Raw genomic sequence first — 20,347 nt, 5'->3', positions numbered from 1 at the left:
GGCAAAGGCATGTATGAGCAGATGTCAGTGAGAGTTAGCTTTGAGTAGGCTCAGATGCACTTGTCAGCAATAGGGTGGGTCGCATTGGAGGGCAGGGTGCCCTCATTTGACTGTTAGCAAGCAGGTGTCGTGAGTAGGGCACGATGGTCTGAACTGTAGAAGTCAGGGAAGATAGACCATGAAGAGCAGCATGGAGTGTGAGGGAATGGGGCTCGAAACCAGACGGTACCAAAGCACACAGGTAGGAGGTGGATGTCAAGGCAACATCCACAGTATGACAGCATGTTGGTTGGCATTTATATACAGAGGACGCATTAGCATGTGGTATCATTGCATGTCAGGCATGTGAAGATGAAACTTGAATGGCTGGGGGAAAGTATAGGAATGGTATGTAAGACATCAGATGAATAGACAGGGGAGTATGAGCAACAATGTAGTGACAAAATGACAATTCAAGGGCAACTTCCATATGTGCACTGTTGCCAGTAGGGATAGTGCTGTGGGCAGATGGTGTTGCACTGAACATACTGGATGAGGCACATGGGTGCCACTATCAACTCTGCCACACACCCCCTTGACAGGCACCCAACATGAATGCTTCACACACACACCATGCACATGGATAATACACACATGCATGTGCACTCACCGGATGATGCCTCGTAATCAGGGAGATCTCCCACACCTTGGAGTTGTCCCTCGGTGACGTAGGATCCAGCTACGGACTCGTGTGGTGTGAGTTCTATTTCCTGTGCTGGGGACCCACCTCCAGTCACCAAGGTTGCGGCATGACTTGAGGCCAGCTTATCCTTTGCCCTGCGCTTAAGGTCATTCCAGCGCTTCTGGCAATCACTAGCTGTGCGCCTCACTACTCCAAGGGCACTTATTCTGTCAGCAATGGTCTGCCAGTGTGCCTGGCGTCTGGCATGTGTGGTCTTGGACCCTGCAACGATGACCATTTCCCTATCATGATCTGACACATACTGAACAAGTGCATTCAGTTCGGCGTCTGTGAAGCTTGGCTTCCTTGATGGGCCGGACTGTGCAGCCGTGCCTGGGGCATCAGCCTGTGCCGGACGTGCACTCTTCCTCTTGCGCTTGGAAGGGGGTGGGGATCCAGAGTGTCCTACGCCGCTGTGGACACTAGGGGCAGGAGCCGTGGTGGACTCAGTACTGGGTGTGTGGGATTGCACACTCAGCATGGGAGTAGGTGCAGGCATTGGGGGTAGAGGGATGGGGTCAGGCCTGATCTGAGGTGCATGAACTAGGACCGACACAGTCTTGGCAGGGTGTATGAGAGGTGGGGTGGATGGAGCCACACCCTGGCTACGGGGGCCAGCAGATGACCTATCTGGCATAGATGCGCGTGCCCTGATGACACCAATGTGCACCGGTGCACGTGCAGTGGACCTGCTGACCTGGATGTCAGCGATGGGATCACCCTCGGACAGGTCTGGTGCCACAATGGGCTGGTCCGACAAGGCCTGATCAGGGTTGGTATCAGCCACATGACCCTCAACTGGGGGGGGGGGCATGGGTGTCCCTGACTGGTCCTCCAGACTGGGGGGGACAGGGGCACCCTGCAAGTCACAACCACGTCCCCTAGTGGATCCTCCACGGCCACCACGTGTGGCTCGGCCACCTTTGCCACCCTTACGGCTTGCACGCCTCCCAACCATGGCACTGATGTTATTGTGCGTATGGGAGTCGGTGTGCACAATTGTCCTGGGCAATTGGGTGTCAAAGGGGTTGGGTACCAGATGGTATTCGTACCCTAGTGCAGTGGCAAGGCTATATGACACCCCTGGGGAAAGATGACGGGTCACGCAACGCACAGGCACCCCAAAAAAGTTAAGGAACGTGCACAATACCCCTCCTAGACCACGTGTGCTGATGGAAAACCCTGCACTACGCTGTGGCATCCAGTAACACAAAAATGAACGTATGCGTGTCACACGCAGCTTAGAATGACCTCTGAAGGGGTAGGCTACACACGGGGCAAGCACAGAAGTTAGATACGTGCGTGACTCACCGTCTGCCAGGTAAAAGAGCGTGAAAAATGAGCGCGTTTGGTTGGCAACACCCCCGCCAAAAGAAGATGTGTACGCTGTCTGAGGAGACAGGACAACAGTAGAAGGGGACACTGTTTGAGGGAACAGGCCCAGGTAAACCAGTACAAGAGGAAAAAGAGAAAAAGCTGTCAGAGGTAACAGGGAGTACGAACTGGAAACGCCGTGAAGTAAATCGCGTGTGAAACGACAAGAAGTACAGAATTCACCCACTCGCTCTCCACGAAAAGCACGTACAAGGAAATGGTGTTCTACACTACCTTATATACAGGCCCACACGTACAGCGTCACTTACGGCGTGTACGTGCTTGGCCCATGTTCACCAATCACACGCTTTGTCACTTCTGCGTGTGGATCCTTTTTCACCAATCACACGCTTTGACACTCCTGCGTGTAGCTCACTTTTCACCAATCACACGCTTTGTCACTCCTGCGTGTAGATCCATTTTCACCAATCACACGCTTTGTCACTCCTGCGTGTAGATCCATTTTCACCAATCACACGCTTTGACACTGCACGTGCAGGTAACTATAGACGCACATATGCTGGTGACGGGTTTTCGCGCGATTCGCTGAGTGTGGGATTTTCACGTGCAAAATCACTCCCTATCAGGCTGTCCACGCGTTCAAACACGAAAGACCACGCTCCTGGCCAGGAGGCCAAATTACAGTCCCCCAGAGCCCTGAGCACGCTCCCACCTGCCATCTGCTGCTGCCTGACTGCCTGCTGGCCACGTGCCCCACAGTGCTGGTGGGTGGGGGTGGTGGAAGACATGGGTGGGGGCCTGCTGGCAGGTGCCCCTGCACTGCTGGGGGTTGGGGGTGGTGGGAGACATGGGTGGGGGCCTGGTGGAGGGTGCCCCTGGTGGATGGGGGGTGGGGGTGGTGGGAGACATGAGTGGGGGCCTGCTGGCAGGTGCCCCTGCACTGCTGGGGGGTGGGGGTGGTGGGAGACATGGGTGGGGGCCTGGTGGAGGGTGCCCCTGGTGGATGGGGGGTGGGGGTGGTGGGAGACATGGGTGGGGGCCTGCTGGCAGGTGCCCCTGCACTGCTGGGGGGTGGGGGTGGTGGGAGACATGGGTGGGGGCCTGGTGGAGGGTGCCCCTGGTGGATGGGGGTGCAGGGGGACATGATCAGGTGTGCAGGGTAGTCCCCTGTTTTGTGGGCTGCCTGCAGGGGCCGTGGAGGGTGTACAGGGTACACCTGTGAGGGCCCACCCAGCCTATTCGCGTGTGATAATTCCCACGCACCCCTGTAATACACGTACCCTGGCCAATCGCATGTTGAACTTCCCGCTACCCCTGTAATACACGCACCCTGGCTGTTCGCGTGTGATAATTCACGCGTACCCCTGTAATACACGTTCCCTGGCCTATCGCGTGTTCTACTTCACGCGTACCCCTGTAATACATGTTCCCTGGCCTATCGCGTGTTCTACTTCACGCGTACCCCTGTAATACACGTTCCCTGGCTGTTCGCGTGTGATAATTCCCGCGTACCCCTGTAATTCACGTTCCCTGGCCTATCGCGTGTTCTACTTCACGCGTACCCCTGTAATACACGTTCCCTGGGCAATCGCGTGTTGTACTTCACGCGTACCCCTGTAATACACGTACCCTGCCTAGTCGCGTGTAGAACTTCCCGCGTACTCCTGATTTGAAGATTGCCCGCTTTGCTTTCCTTGTTTGCCTGCCCTGTGAAGTGGTCCAGGGTTAGCGCAGCCCTTAGCGATGATTTAGCGATTTTGATGGCTTTTCCTTGCGCGAGGGCGTTCTTGGGGGCGTTACTGGCGCTGCTGCAGGCTCGCTGCGATTCTCTGCGCCACGGCTGGTTTGGGAGCATGAAATCCATGAATACGCTGTGCGCGGAAATCAGTTTTAGCGCACGTGCCTGGCGCAGACTATCGCAGGCGCACGCTGTGCGCCAGCCGCGTGCGCTACTTGTGCGCTGGATTCTATGAATTACCCTGGTAGTGTCCTCAGGACAGTTACATTTTCATTTCTTTACAAACATTTCCGAACAATCGCGGTGTCCGTGGACACCTAAATTGGTTTTATCACAAAGAACTGAAAGTAATTACAACACAATATAAGAAAAGTAACTTTATTTCATATATATATACAATTATGACTGGGAAGGTGGGGCAGAAACGGAAACAAAAACAGGAGAATTAGGGATTTCTAGATAACTGGGATCAGGTGAAGAAGGGAAGGAAATCTCATCGAAACACTTTGGTCCATAGACAGGGTTTGGGGTTAACTGCATGGGATAGGGTGAGGGGGGACAAGTGCAGGTTGGACAATGGTGTGCTGTTGGGGGTTTCACATAATTTTCCACAGAGTTTTTCAAATCCATAAAATTTTGCATAAGGTCGTCCATTTTTTGATTAATCTGCTGTAGAGTGATATCCTCTGATTGTTGTTGTGAGATGCTTGGAATTTTTGTATGGTCTGTAATTAAAAAAAATGTATATGTTAAATGTATACAAAATAATATTTATTAATTGGTTTATATAGTAAAGTGTGTACCATTAGGTGGACTATTTTCTAACATTTCCTCTCGTGGGAAATGCTGCTCTAGCCAGTCGAGAGTACTACACATTTCTGTGAGAAAACAAAAAAGTCATATTTTTTTTTTTTCTAATATAGAAAGTTTATAAATATATGAGTAAAAAGAAGTGCACTTATTATGTCTGGTGAGATATGTAATCAGTAGTGTATACGTCTGGTCTTGCTGTTGGTTGTGGAGCGTCTGTGAGGTAATTATGGTGGAAGCCACTTTATCTTCTTTTGGTATATTCCATTTTAAAACATATTGTATTTACATGAATGGTTAGTGTGTTACATATATGGGTAACATTTTTTAAGTATTACTACATATACTTTGTATGTGTGCTGCTTTGTGAATTTGTTAAATGTTCCTATGTTATGATATAACTATTACACATACCTCCCCAGAGTTTTTAGGTGGTGGTACTGTTGTCCAAACATGTTTGCGGACAGTCAAATTCAGTAGAAAGGGTTCAGTATGTTCCATATTATATGTACATAAAGTCAAAGTTATTATTGTTAAGTTGTGCTACTAAAAAACTATGAAATTCAGTAAAAAAACTTTGTTAAAGGGACGTTATGGTTAAGTTGCGCTAATAAAAACCTATGAAATTCAGTAAAAAAACTTTGTTAAAGGGACGTTATGGTTAAGTTGTGCTACTAAAAACCTATGAAATTCAGTAAAAAAACTTTGTTAAAGGGACGTTATGGTTAAGTTGCGCTACTAAAAACCTATGAAATTCAGTGAAAAAACTTTGTTAAAGGGACGTTATGGTTCCAAGTAAAACCGAAAAACCCTTGAAATTCGCCAGTTATGGTAAGCTAAGCAACCATAACTCGCGCCACCACCGTGCACTGCTAAGACTAACACACAGGACATCAAAGAGGACATCACAAATGTCATTGATGACATCACTGATGACATTACATGTGTATGTACTTCTCATGAAATATGTGTAGAAGGGATTCTTATTATGTTGCGAAAAAAGTGTCAAGAATCATTGCAAGAAATATACCCTAATAAGTGCATTGAACGATGCATTCATTTAAATAGCATCCTATTATGGGGTTCTATCTAGTATACTAAGCTACTCATACAGAAACATAACATTGTGTGCAGCATACAAGATGAAGGTATGATATTCGTAATGTTCATATGTTGAATAATGAAATGATAATTGTTTTCTTAATAGATTTTTGTGTACTGTGAAATATGTAATAAGTAGCTAATAAAACCCATGTATTACATAATTGCATTACTATAGACAAAACACAAAGACACAAGAACACATACCAATATGGGTATATACAGGGAAAGTGAAGTTAGCAAAAAAGCACAAGTAGTAGCAGAAACAATTCATAACTTAACTGATTAGTTTCATGCAAATAAATGATTGCTCTGTTTCAAAGCTGCTACTTACCCTATGTATATGTATCACTTGATGTGATTGGACCCTAAGGAAAGTAGTGTGAGTACAATGTATACATATATGACCATATACAGGGAAAGTACAGCCATAAAAAAAAACAGAACTATCAGCAAGTGCTCATAAGTCTAGTGATTATCTTTATGCACAAAAAGGATTGCTGTCTTTCAAGCTTGTGTTTTCCCATATGTATATGTTTCATATGATGTGACTGTACTCTAAGGGAATTACTGTAAGAACCTACTAGAAGGATATGTCTACAAATAAAATAAAATTCTTAGTTTCTGACTGTTACTGAAGAAAACCATGTGGCCTAGATATGTCAGAAAAAGAAAAAATAGTGAGCCAGACATGTGATGTCATCAGTGATGTCATCAATGACATTTGTGATGTCATCTTTGATGTCCTGGGTGTTAGTCTTAGCAGTGCACGGTGGTGGCGCGAGTTATGGTTGCTTAGCTTACCATAACTGGCAAATTTCAAGGGTTTTTCGGTTTTACTTGGAACCATAACGTCCCTTTAACAAAGTTTTTTCACTGAATTTCATAGGTTTTTAGTAGCGTAACTTAACCATAACGTCCCTTTAACAAAGTTTTTTTACTGAATATATATATATATATTACATGGCCACGGTAGTGGCCATGTAGTTATGGTTAAGTTGGTGTTTCCATAGGAAGAGCACTTTTTGGGCGGCTTATAACTTCGTCCCCCTGGACAAATCCTCACCAAACTTTGCAAAAAAAGTATATGGCCCACTCTGAATTATTTTGCAAAGTTTGGTAAGGATTCGTCCAGGGGGGGAAAAGTTATAGGGGTGTCCCAAAACGTTTGTTTTTTCCCATAGACATAATGGAAAAATGTAAGTGAAACAAATTAGTGATATCTGTGTTCGCTCCGCGGACAGGACGTTGATTGGGCAAGCAGCTTGCGTGATGTCCGTGGACATCTGACGTGCTCTCTCATTGGATGCAGTGAAAGCGTTCAGTGCATTTGGCTTCAGAGACGCCCACCATCTTTGTTCCTTGCATGAGAGGCTTTGTCAGCAGGAGCGGGATCTGCCGCCTGCACAGTAAGTCCGCCCGTGTCTGTCTCCTGTTCCTCCCACCCCCGCTCATGCCCTGTGTGTCCTTCTTGTCCCCCCCACCCCCACTCATGCTCTATGTCGCCCCTGTTCCTCCAGCCCCCCGCTTACGCCATCGGCACACGGTGGCCAGCGGAGGGCCGAGGAGAGGGATCTGCCGCCTGCACACGAATCCCTCCCCCCCACCCCGTGCTCATGCCCTGTGTGTCTCTCTCCCTCCCCCCCACTGCCCGTTCATGCCCCGTGTGTCTCTCTCCCTCCCCCCACCCCCGCTCATGCCCCGTGTGTCTCTCCCCCTCCCGCCCACCCCCCGTCATGCCCCGTGTCTCTATCCCTCCCGCCGCCCACCCCCCGCTCATGCCCCGTGTCTCTATCCCTACCACCGCCCACCCCCCGCTCATGCCCCGTGTCTCTATCCCTCCTGCCGCCCACCCCCCGCTCATGCCCCGTGTCTCTATTCCTCCCGCCGCTCACCCCCCGCTCATGCCCGTGTCTCTATCCCTCCTGCTGCCCACCCCCGCTCATGCCCCGTGTCTCTATCCCTCCCGCCGCTCATGCCCCGTGTCTCTATCCCGGTCCCCCCGCCCACCCCCCGCTCATGCCCCGTGTCTGTCTCCTGTTTCCCCCCACCCACTCATGCCCCGTGTCTGTCTTCTGTTTCCCCCCACCCGCTCATGCCCCGTTTCTGTCTCCTGTTCCCCCAACCGCTCATGCCCTTTGGTACACCCCGTTTTGGCGTCGCCGGTTCGGCGACGGGATGTTTTGGCGCGCCGCACACCAGTGCACATCGCCTGCTGTTTAGGGAAACGTTCAGTGCCGTGCACTGAAAATGCGAGTTTCAACTTCACCCCACACTATATTAAAATGAAACTGTTCTAGAGCGGTTTCATTTTAAAATAGTGTGGGATGAAGTTGAAACTTGCACTTTCAGTGCACTGCACTGAACGTTTCCCTAAACAGCAGGCGATGTGCACTGGGGTGCGGCGCACAGAGCAGAATTGATCTGCCGGGCTCACGAGGGTGGGGGCTGTGCTGCTCGGAGCAGACTGCTCCGTGCAGCACAGCCCCCACCTTCGCGGGCCCGGCTGTGTACTCTGCGTGGCTGTGGTGCCTGCATGAAGAACTCGCAGGACATTTATGTGCGGCCAGTTCGGTGCAGGCTGCCGCGCCGTGCCGCGCCGAACCGGCTCCTGCGCCGAACCAGCCGCGCCATATCGTCCCGCGCCGAACTGGCCGCCCCGAAATGTTCTGCTCCATGCCCCGTGTCTCTCTCCTGTTGCCCCCCACTCATGCTCCGTGTCTGTCTCCTGTACCCCCCACCCCCCGCTCATTCCCGTGTCTGTCTCCTGTTCCCCCACCCCCCCGCTCATGCCCCGTGTCTGTCTCCTGTACCCCCCACCCCCGTTCATGCCCCGTGTCTCTCTCCTGTTGCCCCCACCTCCCCGCTCATGCCCAGTGTCTGTCTCCTGTTCCCCCCACCCCCCGCTCATCCCCCGTGTCTGTCTCCTATTCTCCCCACCCCCCGCTCATGCCCCGTGTCTCTTTCTTGATGCCCCCCACCCCCTGGTCATGCCCTGTGTCTGTCTCCTGTACCCCCCACCCCCGCTAATGCCCCGTGTCTTCCTCCTGTTCCCTCCCACCCCCTGCTCATGCCCCGTGTCTTCCTCTTGTCACCCCCTCCTATGATGCCCCTTGTTGACCTCTTGTTCCCCCCACCCCCCGCTTATGCCCCGTGTCTCCCTTCTCCCCTCCACCCCCCGCTCATGACCTGTGTCTTCCTTTACCCCCCACTCCCCGCTCATGCCCCGTGTCTCCCTTCTTCCCCCCCACCCCCCGCTCCCCCGCTCATGCCCCGTGTCTGCACTGTTGGAACAGGGCAGACACGGGGCATGAGTGGGGGTGGGGGCCCCACCTTGCCCTACCCCCGCTCATGCCCCGTGTCTCTCCTGTTCACCCCCGCTTATGCTCTGTGTCTGTCTCCCTCCTTTTCCCCCCGCTCATGGCCCGTGTCTCCCCTGTTCACCCCCACCCCCTGCTCATGCCCTGTGTCTCCCTTCTTTCCCACTCATGCGCCGTGTCTCCCTTCTTCCACCCCCTGCTCATGCCCCGTGTCTCCCTCGAGTTACCCCCCACTCATGCCCCGTGTCTCTCTCCTGGTCTTCCCGACTCCCTGCCGATGCCATGTTGTGTTCTCTTTATACACCCTGCCTTCCCTTTCCCTGGTGTCCATCTTGGTGAAAGATTTTTCTTCCTACACCGGGATGCCTGCCTGCGGTGTCCTGGTTTGGGAAGAAAAATCTTTTTTTTTACCACCCGGGTTCCCACTTTGAGAACATAGGATGCTAGTGGTCTTCCTCCATTGAAAAGGACGTTATGGTTATGTTGCACTAATAAAAAACTATGAAATTCAGTAAAATAAAATGTGTTAAAGTGACTTTATGGTTAAATTGCACTAATAAAAACCTATGAAATTCAGTAAAAAAACTGTGTTAAAGGGACGTTATGGTTAAGTTGCGCTACTATAAACCTATGAAATTCAGTGAAAAAACTTTGTTAAAGGGACGTTATGGTTCAAAGTAAAACCGAAAAACCCCTGAAATTCGGGAGTTATGGTAAGATAAGCAACCATAACTCGCGCCACCGTGCACTGCTAACACTACCACCCAGGACATCAAAGATGACATCACAAATGTCATTGATGACATCACTGATGACATCACATGTGCATTTACTTTTCATGAAAACTCTGTACAAGGGATTCTTATAATGCTGACCATAAACTGTCAAGGATCACTGGGATAAATATCATGGGCTAATGAGTGCATTAAGCAATGCATTGATATAAATAGCATTCTATTATGAAGTTCTATCCAGTATACTAAGCTACTCATGCAGAAACATAGGCAGTGTGTGCAGCATACATGATGAAGGTGCAATATTCATAATCTTGCCATGTTGAATAGTGAAATGATAACTGCTTTCTTATTAGAGTTTTGCGTACTGTGAAACATGTAATAAGTAGATAATAAAACCCACTTAATATATAATTATTACAGACAAAACCCAAAGAGACATCAACACATACAAATATGAGTATATACAGGGACAGTGAAGTAAACAAAAAAGCAAAAGTAGTAGCAGAAAGAGTTCATAACCTAACTGATTGTCTTTATGCAGAGAAATTATTGCTCTGTTTCAAAGCTGCTACTTACCTGCTTACCGGCCAGACCACACGGTAGGGAAGGGACCCGCTTAGGGACCTCAGGGCAAATAACGGTACCGCTAATATGGGGGCTCAAATGGGAATGAGGAAGGGCCTTGGTGAATGGGGAATTACTGCCCCGCCAACCTTGGAATGAGGCGGTAATTCCCCCATTCACCGAGGCGGAATCGGTAAAATACTGGTGGCAACCATGGCGCTAATAGCGCCATGGTTACCGCCGTCCGTGTAATGAGGCCCATTCAGGTGATGCCACTCCAGAAGAGCCTAAACAATGGGCTGTGGGATTAGCAAGTTTAGACGATGAAGGTTGTTGGGTAGATAATGAGAAGAAAAGATGGATGCTACTCAATGCTTATTTCACCGCTATGGTTACAATGGCTCATGGTCCAACTCATATATGTGCTAGAAAGATTTGTAAACTGTTCGAACCTGTCTTAGATGAATGTAAATATCCCAAAAACTGCTGAGTGTTTGGTCCAAAATTACATGGTATGCTTACAGCATAATGTGGGGAAGGGTACATCGACACTGAGGGGTAGTTTTGGTCCCCCCTAAGTGCCTTTTGAGGTTATACATTTCGATTTCATGGAAATGGAGTGTTGTCAGAATGACAAATATGTTCTGGTAGTTATTTGTGCTTTCAGCAAATGGGTCGAAGCTTTTCCTTTAAAAAGATGCCACGGCAATGATGACAGCGAAAACCATGCTGAAGGAATAATTTCCTAGGTTTGGTTTGCCGAGGGTCATTTGGTCAGACAATGGTCCACATTTTATCGCTGCTGTTATCCTGCAAGTATGCGCGGAATTACAGATCAATAAACCGTTCCATTCGGCCAGACACGCTCAGAGTGCTGGACATGTATAATGTCATAACAGTATATTGAAGAACGAAATGGTGAAATTTTGCGCCAGTGGCAATTTGAAATGGCCAGATGCATTACCGATAGCTCTATTGTCCATGCGGACTACCCCACAAACAAAGACTGGGCTCTCTCCCTATGAGATAATCATGGGGAGACCAGCCAATATTTGGAATATACCCAAACCCAAGCTGTTAAAAGACGTAGAGCATTTGCTTCTTTCTGAGTACTATGACCAGTTAACTCAAAAATTGTATTTGATTTATCAAGAGGTGGCAGAAGCCTTCCCAGAAAAGGACAAGGGGCCAGGTCATCGACTCTGACCCAGCGACTGTTTCTCGTTAAGGCATTTGAAAGAGCATCCTTCAGATCTTTCTTCACCATTGAGCAATCTTGCTTCTGCTTCATCACTTCCTTCAGGAAGCAATGACACTCTGTTCGCAGATCACGTACCTGGAGTCTTGAGGTACGATCCGCGTCTGAGGAATCAGACTTACAACACAGCATCAGCTGTGTGATATAAACTAAGCCTCCTTTTCAATAAGGAACACCAGAAGGTAAGTAGTTTACATGTAGGTTTATTCCCTTAGATATCATCTAGAGAAAGCACTGGGACATCCATCCAGCCCAGCACATTAAGTCCAACTGACACCAGTGGAACCCAGCACTCCAAACAACCATCAACACTCCACAAGGATGTCAATGACATCACCACACCAACACTCCACATGGAATGTCATTGACATCACCACACCATCATAACACACACATAGCCATAATTCAGCCCAGCACAGATTATGACACTGTGCCCACGAGGAATCATCATTAAGCCAGTCCCTTGTCACTCTTTCGCTGGGAAAAAAATAAATAAGAGGCAGGGACTGGCAAAGTTATCTTCAAGCAAAATAGGCCACATGTTCAGGAGCCACCGATGGATGAACTAAAAGAGCATAACAGAGAGGCTTCAAAACGGACTCTGAGAAACAATGTCCTTTCCTAAATCTACTCATGCGGAACAAGCTACCGGTCTTGTGGCTGACAAAGAATCTCTTCATCAAAGATCATGGTCCCTGAGGACCCACTGTTTTATAATCACACTGGTCTGTTTAGTAATTGTATTTTTGCTTGGGTTATGGTACATGGAAGGGGTGCACCCACTTGAGACTTTCTAACCTACTGAAATTATCTCCACTGTGTCCCCACCTTTCGTGCATTTGCACACTCCTCCTTCTTGAGACTCCCAACATAGACAGGGTTATCACAATAACACTCTTCTATTGATCATGAATGTGACCCATGCGATTCTAAACAGAACAAATTGCTGGGTGTGTTCACACTTGCCACAACACGGGGAGAAACTGGGCTGGTATATTCATCTTCTTCCTTTAACTACTGCATGCCACGCCTCACTAAGGGCACTATTCTTTAGCCATTGGAATGACAGTATTTCTGGTAACTTCAATGGGACTAATATGAATTAATTCAAAAAATGAGTCATGACACCTTTGGGATGTTCCCTCTTTGAAAATAGGAGCAAATGATGCTTCTATTAGGCCTTCTGATAGACTCTCTAGACCTTTTCAGTCACTAATTTCTTTCAAGATGGCTCCTGTAGGCAAACAGGATGCCATGCTTCCTTCCTATACTATCAATCATAGCCCCAACTCTGTTTCCTTCTGTATAACAAAGGGATGGTTCTCAACCAATAGGTACATTTGAGGGTTGCACTAACATCGTAAATCTAACCAGTGAGGACAGACCTTTATATGTAGGAGATTCCGTTTACTTTGTTTGTGGTAATGAAGCTTATCGTTGATTACCTAGAGATTGGCAGGGTACTTGTTATTTGGGTATCTTGGTAGCAGGGGTATATGTGGCCAGCACCTCTGAAGTCTCTAGAGCTCGTCCAAAGTGGGATGAGAATGGACATACTCTTTCACAAATCTTGGGTGATGTAGCAGAGTCCTTTGTGCCATTTTGGGGACAAATAATGAATTCCAAAGATATTAGAAGACTAGCAAGGGTACTGGAGAAAACCATCAACAGAACCACCAATATACTGTACAAAATGAAGCTAGAGCAAAACGCCATTAGATTGTCTCTCCAAAATAGGATGGTGTTAGACATCAACCTAGCTGAGCGTGGTGGGGTATGTAAATTGGTGGGATCTGCGTTCTGTTTTTTCGTACCTGACTCCTCCCCTACCATATTCAAGGCAATACAAAATCTGTATACCTTGAGTACGGAAGCTAATGTCCCCGAGGGAAAAAGGAATCTTAGTGCTTGGTTCTGAGACTTGTTACGTTCATGGGGTTGGAAGCTCTTTGAAGTCCTAATGATAGTTCTTGGTGTTCTACTGTTTTGTTGTTGTTGTGTTCAATGTCTTCCTGCCACATGTTCGATGTTAGGAGGATATTGTGCACAAACTATAGGTACATTAGGACCAAAAGTACATGCGCCCAAGAAAACTGCTAACGCTCTTGTAATGAAGGATATCACTATCAAGGAACTTATGGTGATCAATATTTCTGAAGAATGTGATTCAGGATGTATGGACATTGAGACGTGGGTTTTGAGTAAAGAGAATGTTTGAGTAATGCTCTTGACTTAGGCCAAAAGGAGGGATGTTAAACTGCATTTCTATAATACCGCCTTGTTATGAATATTGTCCTATGCCCATTCGCGTTGCACGTAAAGCTGCATCTGAAATGGTTCGATTAATGATTAAATTTGCCGCCATTTTAAGCATCATCAACCATTTTGATTTGAACTCCTGTTTTGTGTTCTAAAATGGTGGACTGTGCTTTCAACCTGCATACGTGCCGAATGACCTTTGAGTTGTGTCAACATTTAGGCTGACTGAGATCAGACTGTTTGTCATATGCAAATAAACCTTGTGACTCATATGAACTGCAATCTAAGTGTTGTCTGTGCTCACAAGCCTCATCCTCATATAAACAACGAGACAGTGTAGAACAAACTCAGATCGTGTGCTTTTGCTGAACTGTATTGTAGCGATTCTTGAAACAAGGCTTACTGTGGCTCAAGAACCAACATCACCATTGGAACTTTTTGGACAAGCAAACTTGTTAAATCCGTTGCACAATATTGTAATATTTGACGTGTGAACTGGGCACGAACCCTAGCATGTAAATTATTAGTTTGGAGAGGGGCTGGACAATGTTTGAAAAATTGTATAAAACCGTCCGTGTTAAGATGTCCAGCAATCTCACCCCTCACTGTGTCTACTGGTACACACTGTGAGGTGTTGGGAGCCAGAGAGCTATCTGTTTGCTTTGAAACTGTACAGAATAAAAGATGCTTGTATCTTTTCACCCCGTGATTGGTGTATTTCATTTCGTGGTACTAAGCCTCGATATTTTTTTGGTCTTTCAGGTAGCCGTGTGGATGAAGCCTGCATGGCTTATGTCTGTTATTACTGTGACAAATAAACTTCTGGGACACCAGTGGTTCAGGGATGAATATTGGTTTCTATACCATCAATCAGGCCCACACCTCTAGTACAGCAGAATGGATCCAAACAGATTGGAAATTATAAAACTCCTTGTCCAATCAGGTGGCAGGCAGTTCCGCGAGCAATGCTGGATGGACGGCTGCAGGCTGGCCTACACAGTGGCTTGGGTCAGGATTTGTTGTCTCAGTGCTGGTTGGTGGGTATGAAGTATTGGTCGAGGTGTCTCGGACGGCGTGAGTGACTGCGGCATGGCAACAGTCAGTGGTGCAGTTGGTTGCAGCTCCGGGGGCTCGACTGGCTCAAAAATATACTTAAGGTCAGACGCTGTTTGCTGCTTATCGATGCACTTTTCCTAGCTTCTTCACTAGGCTTGTGTCACCTTTTTTTATGGATGGGCCAAATCCGAGGAGAGTGTTGCAGGCAACAGCCTTGTCCTTGGTTTTGTCCAGAGGCTTTCTGGGACGTCCCACCTAGGAAGCGTGCTGCAGAGCCTAGCCAAGCACTCTGTGTGCTGGCTGGGTTCCGGTTCTGGAGCTGCTTGGAGGGTCCTCTGGATTCAGTATCCCCCTCTGTTCCCTGGGAGATGTTTAGGAGAGAGGTCTTGCTTCCGTCTTGTAAATCATGGCCTTCCTTCACCTGCGGAAGCTGTAAGGCAGACTGTACCTTCCGCCAGGGTCCAAATTAGTTCTTATTGTTACTCTTTTCAAAGACCTCACATGATCTGCCAAAATGGGGGGGGTTCAACCGTCTTTTAAAGCCAAATGGGCTCCAGTGATTGGTGCAGGCTAGGCCTACCTTAATGAACCATTCCTGGGTCCCACCAACAATCTTCTGTTCAGCGTGAGCTCCTAACTAGAGTGCTTTGCAAAAGGAAAGGTAAAGGGGTGAAAATATGCACTACAAAGTCCCACCCATCATCCTCTCTGTTGTGGATGAAAGGGTCTCTCTGGTTAATTGAGCACTATGTGGTTCTTGATTAAAGGACAGGTCTTCCTTGAAGTTATGGTGAGAACAAACTTTCTGTCCCCATCAAATAACATACTCCTACACTCTGAATGAGGTGCCTCTGTGGGGGTTTCCTACTGTAAACACATGTACCAGGTATGCCACTTCACTGCCCTTGATACTGAGGGGCGGGAGCTGGCTTCAGGTTGACACAGATGCATATCAAAGGTGTTGGTGTTTCCTGTATTTTGTTGGCCCTGCAACCAGGCATCTCGTGGGCCTGCTTAAATGAACTCTCATCAGTATGCATCACTGCCACCAGCAGGGCCAACAAATGATAGGGTGGATCCATGGTGCCTTTGTTATTTAATCAGGCTGGCCATGGCAGGAGGAAGTTTTTGCCCTCCCCCCTTTGAGATGTCTTGATGTACTGTTGGGTGACACATTCCGACTAAATGTGACAGGGAGGACTGTGCCTGTATGGTGTCTCCACCCAGAGTACATGTCGCACGGTGAGCAATAGAAAATATGTGAAGATTAGCCCCACACTTTTTCGAGAGGTTGTTCTACCATTATTCAATTTCATATAAAATTTCAAAAAAGCCCATGCGATTGCACACCCACCGTGCGGATGATTGGATCGAAGTTCTGACAATTACTATGCTTTTTTAAAGGGCTAGAACGGTGCCCTTTCTGAATGCAAGTGAGGTTTGAGCGAAAGAATGCAGGAAGAGGAATAACACACGAATACAGACTGTCAGTAACAAAGCACTCCACGCTGGCATACAGAAACGGGTAGACGCTGGAGAGTAGGGATGCCAGATGACTCCAGGTCAGGAGGGCCACCATGTTCCAGTGCTGGGCTTTCAATTCTCCATATATTGCCTGCTGGGAGTTGAATTGCAGCATCGCTTCAAAGGAAAAAATGAGCTAGAGTAAAACTAAAGTAAACGCGAAGCCAAGGAGTGGATGATGGTGTCTTCTGAGACATAATCCAAAATTGCCAACATGACCCATTCCATTCTGTAGGTGCTTATCCAGTCCTGTTTTTTATTTGCATTCTGGGACTTGTAATCCGTGTTATATAATGGGAAAAGAGGAACTGCAAATCCCAGAATACAAAGAAAAATAAAACCGGACTGGAGAAGCACCTACAGATTGGAATGGGTCGGGTCATGTTGGCAAATGTGATAATCTACTGCACAGTGAACGGAGATGTGCAGGGGGGACGGTCAGAGGGAGTGTGCAACATAAGCACAGGTGCACATAGAGAGACAAAGTGGTGAAGGTATGGAGAGAGTGCACTCAGGGGGTTGTGGGAGAGGTTCACAGGACGAGAGTGATGGAGAGGGGAGTGCATGAATGAAGGAGAGGAGGGTGCACAACGGAATTGTGAATACAGGGAGTGAAGAGCAGGAGAGAGGGAGGCAAGAAAGACATGCAGTGGAAGCAGTTGTTCAGAGGAGAGAGGCATTCTGGAACAAAGAGGCCCAGGAGGAGAGACTGGACCGAGAAAAGTGAGAGGGGTTTTACCCCCTTAGTAATTGCTAACACACAAGAACCATCCTTCAATATAGGGAAATGTTTGAGCACATATCTACTGGGCAGAGAAATTGTACTGTTGAGAAGCCGTGCAGTGCAGGCTAAAAGATGAACCTATTTTAAGAGGTGTTTAAATGTATTCAATCTGGGTGATGAAGTGATTGTCTGGCATTGCTGTCTTGCCGGTTGGACAACATCAACAGTGCTGGCCGTAGTTGCTTTTATGAATTGTCTGCAATTGGAGCCATTACATTCTAACAATGCACTTTAGAAATCATACAGCACTTTAGAAATCATACAGCACTTTAGAAACTGTATTGCACTTTAGAAACTAGATTTGCACATTAGAAACTAATCTATTGTATAATCTTTTGCCTTTTGTTCTTTACCATGCTTAGATAACCCTCTTTTAGTATGTTGATGAATTTCATTTTTATATGTTAATGTTGTTAATGTTAAAGGTTATTATATAACATATAACATAAATACATAATTAAAAAACTGCTACCAATGATAGGGGAGCCGAGTTTGAAATACACCTTTTCAGCTAATTCAAAATAATAAAACTCCAGTGTATTCAAAATAATGATTTTATTTGAATAAATGAATTATTATTTCACCAAATTCACTTATGAGCAACAAGTACTCAAATCCAATTTGTCATTACAAAATCAGGGGATAGAGCAGGTGTGTTAGAAAGTGTGAGTGTCATGCCCAAGCAATATACACCTAATTGCCCAGACATTTAAACACACACTAAACAACTATTAACACATATAATCATGCTGTTTATACTGGTTGAATGAGAGCATACTACATCAGCTGTTTAGAGGCATGTTTCAACCGTTTAAGCTTATTATAGGGTTAAATATCCCTCCCATATTTTATTTGAGGCAGTTTCCTATCCAATTCACGCGTGAATGTCTCATGTATAAACTATGTTGCTCATCAATGCACCAATTCACCTTGCTTACTTCAAAAATGCTTTTATTTTATTAAACATGTTAAAGTGCAAGTGCCTCTTGTTTAAAATTTCCAAATATTTCCACTGTGGTATGGTGTTCCAGTCAATCAGTTTTCTACTGCAATTTAGCACTTAGCATTGCATGGAATGATTTCAATGAAAGGACACTGTAGCCTGGTATGGAGCCCACTGAGAAACCCTTCTGACCCCCACCACCTCCAAGCACCCAGGTCCTCACTTTGCTGAAGGACTCCTCCTCAACACCTAGACCATCACGCCGCCCCCTGCCTGCGTCTAGCGAGTCAGTTGGCGCGGGTGGGGGCTATGTGATGGCCTAGGTGTTGAGAAGGTGTCCTGGGTACCACTGTGGCTCACAGACAGGCAGACCTTGCTCCCTTAGCAAGTCACCCCCAATGTGCCCTGTGGATGGATGGCTGGGCAGCAGAGCTTGCTCATGCCTTTGACTATCTGTCTTTACCTCACAACTGGAGGACTTTGGAAATGACTGCTCACCCAACAGGGTCTAGCAACATCTAATTCAAAGGTTGACACTCTGTGATGATTCAAAAGAATGGAAAACCTCTTGTTTTAAAGACAAAAGTCTACAGGTGATTGGACAAAAGCAAGACCGTTTTAAGGGTCCTATCCCTGTTCTGAGAACAAGTGAAGTTTGCCTTCTAACATCAATCCTGAACCGCTTTGTGTTAAATGTGGCAGGGACAGTAAGGAAAAGAGATACAGGGAGAAAACCAGATGGTCGAACCTTCCCCCAGCTGGTCTGAGCTCCTGCTGTTTACACTAACCCACTCCTTTCCTGGTTGTTAGCATCAAATGCCCTTTTGTATGCAGCACCCTGGTGTGAGGCTAGTCGTTTTCTGAAGGGCGTGCCCTTTGATACGTGTTCCAGCAGCGACAGTCTGGCTGGGGAGAATACACGTAATCCTTTCACAGAAGAGCTGGGCTGACAGGGCTAACCCATGTGTGACATCAAATTGTGGTGGCTTGAAAACGTATAAGAGATGCTAGCCACCGTAGTCTAACATGCCATAGGGCCAGCATCCTCCTAGTTATGTAGTTTTTGGAACAGAGATGCACATTTGAGGCCAGCCCCTGCACGGCAGAGCCTTCACGAGGGCCCCTGTGACCACTGATCTTGCTCTGTGCCACTGGAGAGCAGCCACTGCAGATCAAGCTGCTGATGCAGCAGGGCACAGGTGCACACTATGCTTTTGGCATCAAGCTTCTGAAAGGGGAATCTGATTAGCGGATTTCCCTGCCTGAGATGGAATTGGTTACATATGATTTTAACAAATCAATAAATGAAGAATGCATTTTTAACAAACCTAAAACACTCCAAACCCTGTTTCCCTATGTTTAAAACCCCACCCCAACAACTCCCCACCTATTGTAAACCACTTACCCCAACCCCACATACGTTTTATATTAAAAAAACAATATTTACTTTGTTGTTTTAGTTTTGTTAAAAATGGCATTCTTCGTTTTCAATTCGTTAAAATCACTGCATACTGATAGAATTACCCATATCATGTTATACATTTGATACCTACCTCTGGATTACCTCAATTCTGCCTCCACTGCTCTTATATGCTTCCCCGAGACTGTACCCTCTGTTCTTATTCTCATCATTTGTTTGTCTTGTATGCTCTATGTGTGTGCTCTGAGGCCTCCGGGCATGTGGCGTGGTATATATACAATGTGTAAATAAATAAATAATAAATACCTACATTTAAAAAACCAGGGTCTCTACCACCTCGACAGATGGCAATCCATCACAATACATTTATAATAGCGTACCTGGACCCAGGGAGAAGAATTTCCGTGCTATTCCTAAACATGATGCCCTTTTCTTGTGACTCCACCCATACCGCTTTCTTTTCAGAGGGTCATAGAATGCAAAAGTGGGAACGCACACAGCAAAGGCAGCCCGGCTTCAGTTCCTGCACTATGCTGCATTCTGTCTGAATCCATAATGTAGACCCAATGCATCTCAACATCAGCACTGCCGGTGCCGCTGCCCAATTCACATGCCACACTGGGGCTCTCCGTAGGCCATGGGCGAGAGGGGGGAGGGAGGAATCTGAACACACACAGTAAATGGACCTTGCAGGCTCAACCTGTTTGGGTAATGGGCATCACCGTCAGACAGCATCTCCCAGCACCCGCAGGGACCGCTGCAGCAGCGTGGTCCAGG

The sequence above is a fragment of the Ambystoma mexicanum genome, chromosome 9 (genome assembly GCF_040938575.1).
Source record: "Ambystoma mexicanum isolate Mex_15411 chromosome 9, UKY_AmexF1_1, whole genome shotgun sequence".
In the NCBI taxonomy this organism is placed as follows: domain Eukaryota; kingdom Metazoa; phylum Chordata; class Amphibia; order Caudata; family Ambystomatidae; genus Ambystoma; species Ambystoma mexicanum.
This window is presented reverse-complemented; position numbering follows the sequence as displayed.